Raw genomic sequence first — 7316 nt, forward strand, 5'->3', positions numbered from 1 at the left:
CTCTTAAGGTATATACCCAAAAGAATTGAAAACTGGACTCAGATATTTGAATAAAAGTGTTTCTAGCAGCATTACTCACAATAGCCAAAAGGTGGAATCAACCCAAGTGTTCATCAAAAGATGAATGGATAACCACAATGTGATATATTAATACAATGTAATGTTATTCAGCCATAAAAAGGAACAAAGTTCTCATACATGATACATCATGGAGGAAACTTAGAAATATCCTGAAATAAACCAGACATAAAATGACAAATATTATGTGATGCCAATTATATGAGGTACCTAGAATAGGCAATTTCACAGAGACAGAAAGTGAAATAGAGGATACCAAGAGCTGGGGTAAGGGGGAAATGGGAAGTTACTGTTTAATGGATACAGAGTTTCCGTTTGGGATGATGAAAAAGTTCTGGAAATAGTGTTGATGGTTGCACTACATCGTAATATACTTAATGGCACTGAATTGTAAACTTATAAATAGTTAAAATGATAGATTTTATGTATATTTTACCACAATGAAAACATTGACAATGAAAAGGATTGCATCTGCACTAAATTTTAATCCTTTGTTCCCTTCACTTTCTGTCACACATTTCCATGATACCTGTGTTCATAATTAAAAATGGGAACAGCTGCGTGATATTTTAGCCTTCAGATGGACCATAATGGAATTTATTCACTCTTTGTTGATCACTTAGGTCATTTTCTTGTTTTTTTAGTGTTTGCTCTTGGCTGTTTATACTAGCTTTTTCTGTTTGAATGGTTGCTGTCCTAGGATACTTTGGCACTGCTCTTTGGCTTCCTTTCTTTCCCTGAGCTGGCACCTCTCCTTCCTCATTTCCCACTGGCTCAGGGACTTCTTGTGAAAGACACATTTGACCCTGTGTGCCTTGCCCACAGGCATGGTTTTATCCTGTGACCTCACCCTTGGGCTCTCTGACCCAAGGAGGTGAGTCATAACCTGGACTAAGTTGTTTCTGTCCAGAGAAGCTAAACTAAGAGTCAGAAAACATTCTTTGGTACCTATGGAGACCCAAGTTGAAAGCCACTCCAACCTGGTGCTAGGCTACTATTTTGGATGATTTATGTGTTGTTGAATCATCTGAGAAAGTGAGTGTGCTGAGAAAGGCAGTAGGATGGAGGAGAGTGCAGAGTAGTGGAGAGGAGGCTTTGAGAGATCTTGGTTTCTCAGTTTTCTGTTTCCCATAATGCAGTAAATTCACATTGGCTCACAGCTCCTGGGAAGCCACACAAGTGTTCCCCAGTTAGTTCCACATCTTCTCCAGATAAGAGATCTCACCTGGCTGTGGCCAGGAAACCCACAGAGGGGAATTGGGGCTTGTGACAGATGGGTATCCATTGGGCAAAGATGAGTGCTGCATTCGGTCAAGACTGACAGCAAGGGCCATGAGGGGGAGCCCTGGATAATCTTCCTCAGCAGAGTGAGACCCTGCTAGTTTTTGGAGTTTGGTGGTGAGTGGGACCTAACCTGCAAGGGACCTGGTGGGACCTGAGAGTCTTCTACCAGGTCTGGCAACACCATCTCCCTCATCTAGCTGCATAGTATAGAAATAGGGTATGGACTGTGGAGCTACAAGTCTTCAAATACCAGTTCTACCCCTTAATTATCCTTGGGCATCCTCCACTGTTCCTCAGTTTTCCCATCTGTAACATGGGGATTGAGATATAATTATGAGGATTAGATGAGTATAACATGTAGAGCAGTCAGCATATCTTACTGAGATATGCAGTATATAGATATGCTGTGTGTAGATATGCACTCGATATATGGGTGTTATTGCTGCTGATATTGCAATTCTGGCACCTCCTGTCTGGTCAGTTATTTTCTTCGTGTCCTTAAGGACTCCTTTGTTTTTGGCCGAGCCACTCGGCATATGGGATCTTACTTCCCTGACCAGAGATCGAACCTGAGCCCCCTTCAGTGGAAGCGTGGAGTCTTAACCACTGGACCACCAGGGAGGTCCCAAGGATTCCCTTCACATTGAAGTCGCACAGGAACAAATTGCCTGCCCCCAAATAGTCCTCCTCCTTTTCCCTCCTCTTGTGCTTGTAGGGGCAGATGTGTGGGGTTGCTGCCTTTAGTGTGGTGGAATATTTAGGGGGAGAGCAGAGTCCACCATAGCCTCTGCTGGTGCTGGAGCACCCTGGAGATTTGGGGGCTGTCCAGGGTGCCCTTTTGAGGAAACAATGCCCTGACCAGGCCTCAGTGTCCATGGAGGGTGGTCCCACTCCCAGAAGAGCACGTCTGCCCACGTTCCAACTGTCACCTGTCCCTGTCTCATGCATCCCAGGGACCTTTCACAGCCTCTGCGCCTTATGTTAGTTTTGCCACCAGTGCCGCACCTCCATCTCCAGACTTGTTCTGTACAGTTTTCCTGACCAGGAGATGATCTGTTCTAACAGTCCCATAAAGAGCCTAACACATTGCCTGTTCATGCCCCAATGAATCTTAGTGATCAGGATGTTTACTACAACCCTGGCTGCACGGGACCATGAGTCTGCTTCCTTGTGCCCATTGCTGCTGGCCATGGATGTGGGGACATGACCCTCCTGGTGTGATTTGTTTCTAGATCCCCCTTCAGTCCCTGCCTGGAGCACTCTCCCCCACCACTGGATAATAAGGAAAGCCATATCTTCTGCCCATCCTGGGCTGCCACCTCCCCTGGGGCTCTGAGTGTGCAGTGGAGCTGGCCTTCCTCACCCCTGCCTGTTTTCTCGGCCCTTCCCAGGCCCATTTCTGCAACCATTCCCTTCTTTTCCTCCTTAGTCCCCCTTAGCCCTCTTCCTTTCTCTTCCTCCTTTCACTCTTTTTTTCTTTTTCTGTTTTTTAATTGAAGTATAGTTGATATACAATATTGTGTTTGTTTCAGGTGTACAGCATAGTACCTTAGTATTTTTGCAGATTATATTCCATCATAGGTTATTGCAAGATAATGCTTATAATTCCCTGAGCTGTACAGTATATCCTTGTTGCGTCTTTATTTTATATATTGCAGTTTGTATCTGTTAATCCCATACTCCTAATCTGTCCCTCCCCCTTCCCCCTCCCCCTTGGTAACCACAAGTTTTCTCTGTGAGTCTGTTTCTGTTTTGCATATACATTCATTTGTATTATTATCATTATTTTTTGTTGCGCCACACAGCATGTAGGATCTTAGTTCCCTAACTAGGGATCGAACCCACGCCCCTTGCAGTGGAAGTGTGGAGTCTTAACCACTGGACTGCAGGGAAGTCCCCATTTGTATTATTTTTTAGATTCCACATATAAGTTATATCCTATAGTATTTACCTTTCTCTGTCTGACTTATTTCACTAAGCATAATATTCTCTAGGTCCATCCATGTTGCTGCAAATGGCGGTATTTTATTCTTTTTATGGCTGAGTAATATTCCATCTATATACGGTGTATATATATATACACCACATCTTCTTAATCCAGTCATCCATTGATGGACACTTGGGTTGCTTCCATGTCTTGGCTATTATAAATGGTGCTGCTGTGAACATTGGGGTGATCTTTTCGAATTAATGTTTTCATTTTTTATGGATATATACCCAGGAGTGGAATTGCTGGATCTGTTTTTAGTTTTTTAGTTGTTTTTATTTCCCATCAGGGAAGTACCTTCTGCCCATGTTTTGATCAGATTGTTCTTTTTGATATTGAGTTGTATGAGTTGTCTTTATGTTGGATATAACCTCTTGTCAGTTGCATCATTTGAAAATATTTTCTCCCATTCTGTAGATTGTCTTTTCATTTTGATGATGGTTTCCTTTGCTGTGCAAAAATTTTTAAGTTTAATTAGGTCTCATTTGTTTATTTTTGCTTTTATGTCTTTTGCTGTCGGAGGCTGATCCAAGAAAATATTGCTACGATTTATGTCAGAGAGTTCTGCCCATGTTCTCTTCTAGGAGTCTTATAGTTTCAGGTCTTACATTTAGGTCTGTAAACCATTTTGAGTTTATTTTTGTATATGGTATGGGAGAATGTTCTAATATCATTGTTTTACATGCAGCTCTCCAGGTTTCTCTGCACCACTTGTTGAAGAAACTGTCCTTTCTCCATTATATATTCTTGCCTCCTTTATTGTAGATTAATTGACTGTAGGTATGGGGGTTTATTTCTGGCCTCTCTATTCTGCTCCATTGAACTGTGTCTGTTTTTGTGTCAATACCATGATGCTTTGATTACTGGAGCTTTGTAAGTATAGTCTGAAGTCTCCGGTTTTGTTCTTTTATCTCAGGATTGCTTTGGCAATTGGGGGTCTTGTGTGGTTCCATATAAATTTTAGGATTGTTTGTTCTAGTTCTGTGAAAAATGTCATGGGTATTTTGATGGGGATTGCATTGAATCTGTAGATTGCTTTGGGTAGTATGGTCATTTTAATTATATTAATTCTTCCAATACAGGAGCACAGGATAAATTTCCATTTCTTTGAATCATTTTCAATTTCTTTCATCAGTGTTTTATAGTTTTCAGAGTATAGATCTTTCACACCCTTGGTTAAATTTATTCCTAGGTATTTTATTTATTTTTGATGTGATTTTAAGTGAGATTTTGAAAAACTTTCTTTCTGATGTTTCATTATTTGTGTGTAGAAACACAACAGATTTCTGTATATTACTCTTATATCCTGCAACCTTGCTGAATTCATTTATTAATTCTAATAGTTTATTTTTAGGTGGAGACTTTAGAGTTCCTTATATAAAGTATCATGTCATGTGCAAATAGTGACAGTTTTGCCTCTTTCCTTACAACTTTGATACCTTTTATTTCTTTTTCTTGTCTGATTGCTGTGGCTAAGACTTCTAATACTATGCTAAGAGAAGCAGTGAGAGTGGGCATCGTTGTCTTGTTCCTGAATTTAGAGGAAATGCTTTCCTCTAAGTTTTTCCTCTAGTTTTTCAGAGTGGTCTGTTGTATCATTTAAGACCTCTGTTGCCTTATTTTGTTTTTTGTCTGCATGATCTGTCCATTGATGTCAGTAGGGTGTTAAAATCTCCTACTATTATTGTCAATTTCTCCCTTTGTGTCTGTTAGTATTTGCTTTATATAGTTAGGTGTTCCTGTATTGGGTACCTATATGTTAATGAGTATAATATCCTCTTCTTGTATTCATCCCTTTTTCATTATATAATGCTCTTGTCTTTTGTTATAGCCTTTTTAAAAAAATTATTTTTTTATTTTTTAAAATTTATTTTACTTATTTTTTTCGCTGCATTGGGTCTTTGTTGATGCACGGGGGCTTTCTCTAGTTGTGGCGAGCAGGGGCTACTCTTCGTTGTGGTGTGCGTGCTTCTCATTGTGGTGGCTTCTCGTTGCGGGGCATGGGCTCTAGGTGCGTGGGCGTTAGTAGTTGTGGCACGTGGGCTCAGTGGTTGTGGCTCACGGGCTCTTGAGCGCAGGCTCAGTAGTTGTGGCGCATGGGTTTAGTTGCTCCACAGCACGTGGGATCTTCCCAGACCAGGGCTTGAACCGATGTCTCCTGCATTGGCAAGCGGATTCTTAACCACTGCGCCACCAGGGAAGTCCGTAGCCTTTGTTTTAAAGTCTATTTTGTCTGATATGAGTGTCACTACCCCTGCTTTTTTGTTGTTTCTATTTGCATGAAATATCTTTTTGCATCCCCTCACTTTGTCTTTTTTTTTTTTTTTTTTAATTTATTTGGCTGCGTTGGGTCTTAGTTGTGGCACGTGGGATCTTCACTGCGGCACGCAGGATCTTTTCTTGCTGCACGTGGGCTTCTCTAGTTGCGGCGTGTGGGCTCAGTAGTGGTGGTGTGCGGGCTTAGTTGCCCTGTGGCATGTGGGATCTTAGTTCCCTGACCAGGGATAGAACCAGCGTCCCCTGCATTGGAAGGCAGATTTTTTTTCTTTTTTAAAAATTATTTATTTATTTATATATTCTTATTTTTGGCTGCATTGGGTCTTTGTTGCTACGCACAGGCTTTCTCTTAGTTGCAGCGAGTCGGGGCTACTCTTCATTGCAGTGTGCGGGCTTCTCATTGCGGTGGCTTCTCTTGTGCGGAGCACGGGCTCTAGGTGCACTGGCTTCAGTAGTTGTGGCTTGCAGGCTCTAGAGTGCAGGCTCAGTAGTTGTGGTGTACGGGCTTAGTTGCTCCATGGCATGTGGGATCTTCCCAGACCAGGGCTTGAACCCGTGTCCCCTGCATTGACAGGCAAGATTCTTAATCACTGCGCCACCAGGGAAGCCCCTTATTGTAGGTTTATGACTTGTACTTACCATGGGGTTCATATATATTGACCCGTAATTATATCTAATTGTTTTAAACTGATAATCATTTAAGTTTAAACATTCTAAAAAATCTACATATTTTACTCCTCTCCCCCACATTTTGAGTTTTTGATATCATTTTATACCTTTGTGCTTATCCTTTTACTGTTTATTGTAGTTGCTTTTTAAAATTAAAAAAAAATCTAAGTACTGGCTTATTTAAGTGATGTTTAATCCTTACTATATATTTGCCTTGCCTATTGGGATTTTCCCTCTCCTATAGATTCTTCTTTTCCATTTAGAGTAGACCCTTTAACGTTTCTTTTTTTTTGCAGTACGCGGGCCTCTCACTGTTGTGGCCTCTCCCGTTGCGGAGCACAGGCTCCGGATGCACAGGCTCAGTGGCCATGGCTCACGGGCCCAGCTGCTCTGTGGCATGTGGGATCTTCCCGGACCGGGGCACAAACCCGCGTCCCCTGCATTGGCAGGCGGATTCTCAACCACTGCGCCACCAGGGAAGCCCTCAACATTTCTTTTAGGATAGGTAGGTTTAGTATTGCTGAATTCTTTTAGTTTCTGCTTGTCGGAGAAATTCTTTTCTTCTCTTCTAAATGACAATCTTGCTGGATAGAGTATCCTAGGTTGCAGGATTTTCCCTTTTAGGGCTTTGAATGTATTATGCCACTTCCTTCTGCCCTGCAAAGTTTCTCCAGAGAAATGAGCTGATAGCCTTGTGGGGATTCCCTTGTATATGACTCTCTGTTTTTCTCCTGCTGCCTTTAGAATTCTCTCTTTATATCTTTAATTTTGCCATTTTAATTATGATATGTCTTGGTGTGGGCCAGTTTGGGCTCATCTTGTTTGGCACTCTCTCTGCTTCCTGAAATTGGATATGTTTCCCTCTTTAGGTTTGGGACGTTTCCAGCCATAATTTCTTCAAGTACATTTTTGATCCCTTTCTCTCTTCTTTTTCTGGAACCCCTATAATGTGAATATTGGCACATTTTATATTCCATAGATCTTGTATGTTGTTTTCTCCCTCCCTCCCTCCCCCCCGCTT

The sequence above is a fragment of the Pseudorca crassidens genome, chromosome 19 (genome assembly GCF_039906515.1).
Source record: "Pseudorca crassidens isolate mPseCra1 chromosome 19, mPseCra1.hap1, whole genome shotgun sequence".
Classification (NCBI taxonomy): Eukaryota; Metazoa; Chordata; class Mammalia; order Artiodactyla; family Delphinidae; genus Pseudorca; species Pseudorca crassidens.